The sequence below is a fragment of the Marmota marmota genome, unplaced genomic scaffold, assembly GCF_001458135.2.
Source record: "Marmota marmota marmota unplaced genomic scaffold, marMar, whole genome shotgun sequence".
In the NCBI taxonomy this organism is placed as follows: domain Eukaryota; kingdom Metazoa; phylum Chordata; class Mammalia; order Rodentia; family Sciuridae; genus Marmota; species Marmota marmota.
The window spans coordinates 16,636,784-16,645,044 of record NW_025999960.1 but is presented as its reverse complement, the minus strand read 5'-3'; positions in this window follow the sequence as shown (position 1 = coordinate 16,645,044).

Genomic DNA, 8,261 nt, shown 5'->3' with positions numbered 1-8,261 from the left:
ATTTAAGGATTGCAAAATTGAGCACAAACCCGACTGGGGGTAATTGCACCTCCCCTAACAAACACAAGCACTCATGCCCTGTTCAGTCTCTAGCCTGAGAGATCCATCATTCCTTGCCTCTCTAAGAAACCCTGAGATGCCTCTTGACTTTCCAAACATTGTATGGGAGCAGGGGACACAGATAAGTGGCCCTGGTTAATCAGTCCATTGAGTAAGTAGGCATTACCCACATGCAGTATGCCACACACCATCCTCCAGATACTCTCCTCATCTTGGCCTGTTTTCACCAAGCACCTTGTTCAGTGGATTTAATCTGAATCCCTGTTACTCTTGATGTTATCTCTTAGTGGATTTTCCATCCATTGGCCCTGTTCTTTGGCTATAAATTCCCACTTACCCATGTTGTATTTGGATTTGAGCCTAATCTCTCCCTACTTCAAAATCCATTGTCCTAGTTCTTTTATTTTCATTTTTTTTCAGTTGTCAGTGGATCTTTTATTTTATTTACTTATTCATATGCAGCACAGAAGATCGAACCCAAGGCTTCATGAAAGCCAGGCAAGCGCTCTACCACTGAGCCACAACTCCAGCCCCCCATTGCCCTAGTTCTTTATACCTTTGTATTGAAGGGGAATGCTGGGGATGATGGGGCTTGAACCCAGGGCCTTACTGCTGCATACTAGGCAAGCATCCTACCACTGAGTGACATCTCCAGCCCTTGCTGTCCCTGTCTTTATGATCCCAAGTAAAGGCTGCCTCACCATGCTTTAATAAATATTATGGAATATTTTTCTTTAACATGACCCTGAGTTTTTAAGAATGATGTGTAATGTTTGGTTCTAATTTGTTTCATCATTTCCCATCTTGAGTTAGGCTGAACTTTGCCTTCATTTGCCCCATACCTTCAGGAGTGAGAGAATAATGTGTGGGCTTCGGTAGTCTGGAAAGTTGGTCACGTGGTTGGGAATTAAAGTGGGGTCAATAAAAGGTCAATTGCCTTGCTCATTTTATCCCTCTAAAGCTGACATGGTTGGCAACGTTGAATAAAAGGAGTATATTAGGTTGGCACAGAAGGTAACACAGGAAAGTAAGCAGAGGCCTGGGGCCAAACCACAGTCGGTGGGTAGAAAGTAGGTACTGTTGAAGAAACAAGCTTCAGGTGGCACCTAGGGGCTAACAAAAAAACAAATTCCCTAATCTCCAAATGTTTTAATGGAAGGTAACACTTAAAAGGGGCCGGGAACAGAGTTGGGTATGTGCGTGTTTCTATGTGTGTGGAATGTGATCAGATTGTAGATGGCTTTGTAAGCAGGGGAAAATGATAAATTTTGCTATGACAGATGATAGGGTGTCAACAGATTCATAAAACAGGTGAGTGCAGCCAAATCATGAAATGGCTTGAAAAAGACAGTGTACCAGTCATTGCAAAGGTCCTCTGCCTAGATTCCTTCTGCCCTTTCTGGGTCTTCATTCATCTCTCCTGCCTTGTCATTTCCTCTCTGTGTGGGATCATCTCTATCAGCAGACAAACCTCTTCTGGCATGATAGACTTCCTTTACAGGGTGGGGGCCTTCTCTGACTCCTGTTACACCCATGTTTGGTCCCTTTCCCTTCAGTGTTGGCTGGATTTAGTGATTCACCTCTAGCAAGTAAAAGGTGGCTGAGGATATAGGTGCAGTGGTTTAGATATGGTTGGTATGTGACCCCCAGTGGTTCATGTGCTGCAAGCTTGGTCCCCAGCATAACTATGCTAAGGTGGTGGAATCTCTAAGAGGTAGGGCCTAAGACAGGAGTGGTGGTACATGCCTGCAATCCCAGCTTCAGGAGTTTGAGGCAGGAGGATCACTTGAGCCCATAGCCAAGAGTTTAAGAGGTAGGGCCTAATGGAAGATAATTAGATCATGGGGACACGACCCTCAGGAGGAATTGTTGATAGTCTTTCAGAGTGAGTTCTTATAAAAGTGTGTTGTTGTAGAGCAAGTCCACCTCATGTACTTTGTCCTTCTGCATGCAGTTGTTTTTCCTTCCACTTCTCTGCCATCCTGTGTATTAGCAGAGAGGCCCTTACCACAGATGCAACAAAAGGGGACCCTCATGCTTGGATTTCTAGCCCCCCAAACTGTGAGCTAAATGAACCTCTTTTCTTTGTTGTTAAGTATCCAGTGTCAGATATTCTGTTATAGCAACACAAAATGGATTCATGTAGTGGGCTACCATTTCTAAGATTAATTTTTAAGCCGATTGTGTCTTGCATACCTCTCCCTCTGGTTCTTTTGGTTAAATTGGCTGCCACATAGTGAGCTGCCCTCCAGCCAGGCCTCCAGCCATAGCCCCTGAGGCATTGAAGTCCTCAAATGGCCAAGTAGAACCAAATCAGGTAACAGAGAGCTGAGAAGTTTTTCTTCCTCTTCTCAGACCTTCACATAAGGCCACAGTTCTGGGACTGGGGTTGTGGCTCAGCAGTAGAGTGCTTACCTAGCAAGTATGAGGCCCCAGGCTCAATCCTCAGCACTACGTAAAAATAAATAAATAAAATAAAGGTATTGTGTCCAACTACCACTAAAAAATAAATATTAAAAAAAAAAAAATCACAGTTCTGGCTGACACCCTAACTGCAACCTTAGGAGAGACCTCAAGACAGAGGTGCCTAGCTAAGCTACACTCAGCTTCCTAAACCACAGAAACTGAGATATCAATTTTTGTTGTTTTAAGTCATTAAGTTTTTGGATAACTTGTTATGCAGCAATAGATAATACATGTGGTTTCTCCTACGTTTGAAAAATCTTCCACTGCCTCTATGTTTCCTGCTTTCCTTTTAGAGCAAAATTTTACCTAAAACATTATTTTAAAAAATTTCTATTGTCTTATTCCCCTTACCCTTTATTCCTGTTTGTTTTTAAGAATTTTTTTTTCCATTTTTTATTTTTAAGAACAGGAGCAGTGGACTGAGGTTGCGTGTCTCAGTGGTAGAGCGCTCGCCTAGCATGTGTGAGGCCTTGGGTTCGATCCTCAGCACCACATAAAAATAAACAAAACAAAGGTATTGTGTCCAACCAACTACAATAAAAAATAAATTAAAAAAAAAAAAAGAACAGGAGCAGGATTCAGTTTCTCAGAGGAAGACACCTCTTTTTTGTACACATACTCTTTTTTTGGCAGGAGGGCATGATGCTAGCTTGGAACCCAGGGTCTTGCCTGTGCTAATAAGCATGCAGCTCTATGGTTGAGATTTACCCACAGCTTTTGTTTTTGTTTCTGTTTTGTCGGGGGTGTGGGACTGGGGATAGAACCCAGGGAAACTCTACCAATGAGCTATATCCCCATCCCTTCTTTTTTTTTTTAATTTATTTTTTTATTTTGAGACAGGGTCTCATTAAGTAACTTAGAGCCTCACTAAGTTGCTGAGGCTACCCTCAAACTTTGTGATCCTCCTGCCTCAGCCTCCTGAGTTACTGGGATTATAGGTGTGCACCAACATGTCCTGTTCTCTTCTTTAAACCTAATCTATCTATTAAAATTTTCCAAACAAAATTAGGTGATCATTCAAACAAAATGTCTTCTTACCTCTCTTCTAAGTGAAAGCCTAGGAGCCAGTATTATAGAGAATAAGGGCATTAGTACCATGCCTGGGGCCTGGAGTTAGTTGGAGGTCCTTAAGCAGCAGGATTGTCGGAGTCTGAAGTGAAAGTGTTTTTTTTTCCCCCCTTCCTAGTTGTCTTCTACTCCACTTGGGGGTATATCTGAATTAGTGGTAGAAAAAAAATTTTTTTATATTTATTTTTTAGCTGTATTTGGACACACTATTTTATTCATTTTTATGTGGTTCTGAGGATCGAACCCAGGGCCTTGCACTTGCTAGGCAGGCGCTGTACCACTGAGCCACAAGCCCAGCCCAGAAAAATTTTAATAGAAATATTTTATTATGTAGAGTTTAAGTAATAGCAATACAACATCCATGAATCCATCACCTCAAATTCACTATTTTTTGTTTTATGAAATATTTAATACTTATGAAAAAACATGTATAGAATCCACATTTTAAAGAATAACAAAATATGAAAACCCATTTTTAAAAAAGACCATTATGGGACTGGGGCTGTGGCTCAGTGGTAGAGCGCTTACCTAGCATGTGTGAAGCACTGGGTTCAATTCTCAGCACCACATAAAAATGAATAAATAAAAGAAAGGTATTGTGTCCATCTACAACTAAAAATAATTTTTTAAAAAAGAAAAGACCATTATTACTTTTGAAACCCCCTGTGTGTCACAGCCTCACACATTTGATTCCCTTTTCTTTCTCTTAGAAATAACCAATATTTTGGATCTTGTATTTATTATTCCATTAATTCTGTTTCTGTCTATATAATGTGGTAGCCACATGTGACAATTTGAGTTTAAATTAAAATTCAGTTCCTCTGTTATATTAGTCATATTTTAAGTGCTCAATGGCCACATGCTGTTAATTGTTACCATACTGGACAACACAGTTTTCACTACAAAGCATTCTATTGGACAGCACTTTTCTAAACAATATATTATTTAGTTTTGCATGTTTTTGAACCTAGGATTGTTCCACAAAACAGAACCAATAAAATAGAGAGGAAGATGGAGATTGATTATAGGAATTGACTCATGCAGTTATGGAGGCACAGAAGTACCCTGGCCTGTCATCTGCAAGCTGAAGAAGTAGGAAAGCCAGTGGTAAATTCAATGTGAACCAATGATATAAGTCCAGTTCAAGTCTGAAGTCCTAAGAACCAGAAGGGCTAATGTTTGAGGGCAGGAGAAAATGGATTCCCAGCTCTAGAAGAGAGATTTCTCTTTCCTCCACCGTTTTTTTTATCTGTTTGGACCCTCAACAGACTGGATGATACCCACCCACAAGGATGAAGCTGGATCTTCTTTACTTGATCTACTGATTCAAATGCTAATCTTGTCTGGAAACTCCTATAGACACTCTCAGAAAGTGAAGTAAATTCCAAGAATTATATAAGTTTATCCATAAATTTTTTTAAATATTTATTCTTAAGTTTTAGATGGACACAATATCTTTATTTTACATTTATATGGTGCTGAGGATCGAACCTAGTGCCTCATGTATGCTAGGTGAGCACTCTACCATTGAGCCACAACTCCAGCCCCCATAAAATTTTAATATTTATTTCAAAAACATAAGATCTTTAAGAATGTCACAATATCATTATCACATTTGAAATATGAATTTAATTCTTTAATAGCAGCTCATTAAATGAAACCAGCCTTATAGATACTAAATCCAAAGACATTACAAGAACAGAAAATTGCAGAACAGTATCTCATAAACAGATACACAAAAATATTAAATAAATACTAGCTGATTAAGTCCAGCTTTATATACAAAGGATCATATATCATGATCAAGTGGTAGTTATCTTAGGAATACAAGACTGGTTCAACACTAGAAAATAAATTAATAAAACCTACTATATATAAACAAAAAAAGAAGAAAAAATACATATCTTATATAAATGGGTGTTGCAAAAGCATTTGATAAAATTCAACATCTATCCTTGATAAAAATGTGCATGAACTAGGAATAGAAGAAACGTCCCTTAAACTGATAAAGAGCTTCTAAAAATAACCGTCAATATACTTAGGAGTAAAATACTGAATGTTTTTCCCTGAAGTTTGGGAATAAAGAAAATCCATGCTCATCAATCCTGTTTTAAGATCTTACTGAAAATCTTAGCCTGTACAATAAAGTAATAATTAGAGGCATACAGATTTGAAAGAGCTAAAACTGTCACGATTGATAGATGATATCTACATAGAAAAAATCTACAAAGAAGTTCATAGAATTAATAAGTGAATTTAGTATGATTGTAGGACACAGCCCTCTTTCTGAATATAGAAAGGAATAATTGGAAATTGAAATTTAAGCATTATCATTTCTAATATCTAAGAAAAACATTGTGTGGCTCAGTGGTTGAGCATGTGCCTAGCATGTGTGAAGCCCTGGATTCAGTTCCCAGTGCTGCAAAAAAGAAAAGGAAGTAGTAAATCCAACAAAAATGTACACAGTCTCTATGCCCAAAACTACAAATACTGATGGACCTAAGTGGACAGATATATAGTGTTAATGAATTGAAAGACTTAATATTGTTAGGATGTCTTCTTCCCAAATTAATTTATACATATGTTCAGAACAATACCAACCAAAATCCCAGCAGAATTTTTTCTGGTTAGACAAACTGATTCTAATATTTATATACAAAGGCAAATAAACTAGAATAGTCAAAAATAATTTTAAGGGGCTGTGGTTGTGGCTCAGCAGTAGAGCCCTCGTCTAGCATGGCTGAGGCATTAGGTTTGATCCTCAGCACCACACAAAAATAAATAAATAAATTAAAGATACTGTGTCCATCTACAACTAAAAAATAATTTTTTAAAATACACAAAAAACAGAACTTTAAAGAACTCATACTACTTGATTATATTATAAAATTTTGTTATTATAAAGCTCCAGTAACTAAGACAGTGTAGTTTTGGTGAAAGGATAGACACGTATAGATCTAAGGAACATGGTCTGTATGAAACCAATACTTTGAAACTTTGATGCATTGTCCAGTATGGTCTGTTTTCATAAACACCCTGGAGAACTATCTGAAGTTTGTCTATTCTGTATTGAATTTCACTGATCATAGGTACATAATCTCATATTTAATCATCTCTGAAATTAGTACTCATCTTACCACTATGGCATGTCACAATTCACTTGGCAGTGGTGTTTATTTTCCTGGTGGAACTTAAATAATAGTATGCCTTACAATCAGTGGTGACTTACAGTTGATGAAATTCGATATATTAGGTCAACTTTGTTAATTATTCCATTTGTCTCTTCATCAGTTATTTTCCTGCTTTTGTATTAGTTATGAGAGAGGTATGTTAAATATCTACTAGATTGTGAACTTTTTCTCATTGTATTTCTACATTTTGTTTAATATCCTTATTCTGTAATTAGGTGCATTCAAATTTAGATGTATTTATCTTCTATTTATAAAATGTATTTATCATTTTATAGTAACCATCTTTGTTCCATTTGTTCAACATAAATATTGCTATTCCAACTTTCTTTTGGCTAGAGTTTGATACAACTTTTTCTTGATTTTACTTGAAGTACAAATATTCAATCTTGCTATTTCTTTAAATTTTTTTTTCAGTTGTAGATGGACACAATACATTTATTTATTTGTGGGAGGGGTGGGGATTGAATTCAGGGGCACTCAACCACTTAGCTACATCCCCAGCCCTATTTTGTTGTTTTTTTTTTTTATAGAGACGGGGTCTCACTGAGTTGCTTAGTGCCTTGCTTTTGAATTCATGATCCTCCTTCTTCAGCCTCCCAAATTGGAATTACAGGCGTGTGCCACTGCACCTGGCTTATTTATTTTAGTAGATTTACTTTTTGTTTGTTTGGTACAGGGGATTGAACCCAGGGGCACTGCTTAGGGCCTCGCTAAATTGCTGAGTCTGGCTTTGAACTCAAGACACTCTGGCCTTAGCCTCCCAAGCCACTGGGATTATAGAATGCGCACCTGTGCCCAGCTGGATTTACCTCTTATAAACAGCATGTAAAGGGATCTTGTTTCCTAATTCAGCCTAACCATCTTTGTCATTTAACTAAAATTCCTTTTTTACATTTATGATTGCTGAGACATAGTTTTAATTGTACTGTGTTATCTTGGCCTATTTGCCTGCCTTTTCTTGTCTCATTTTGGGTTGTTGAGTGTCTTTACTAGGAATAGAACTCTAGGTGTGTCGCTGTATACAATGAGAATGAAAAGAAGAGATACCCTTTTGTACTCTTGTCATCTCCAAGTAGAATATGACCTGCTTTGATGATCAGTGTTTTCAAAATTAAGAATTACCATAACTAGAATCTCCCTTTTCTTTGATGTACTTTATCTTTCATTTATAGTATGGTACAATATTAATGAACCATTTACGAACTACCAAAAAACACACTACAAGCTGGGCATAGTGGCACATGCCTGTAATCCCAGTGATTTGGGAGGGTGAAGCAGGAGGATCACAAGTTAAAGGCCAGCCTCAGCAACTTAACAAGGCCTCAAGCAACCTAGCAAGACCCTGTTTGAAATTTTAAAAAAGGGCTGGGGATGTGGTTTAGTAGTAAATTGCCCCTGGATTCAGTACCCAATACCAAAAACAACAACAACAACAACAACAAAAAAAACATACTATAAGCTAGGCACAGTGGCACG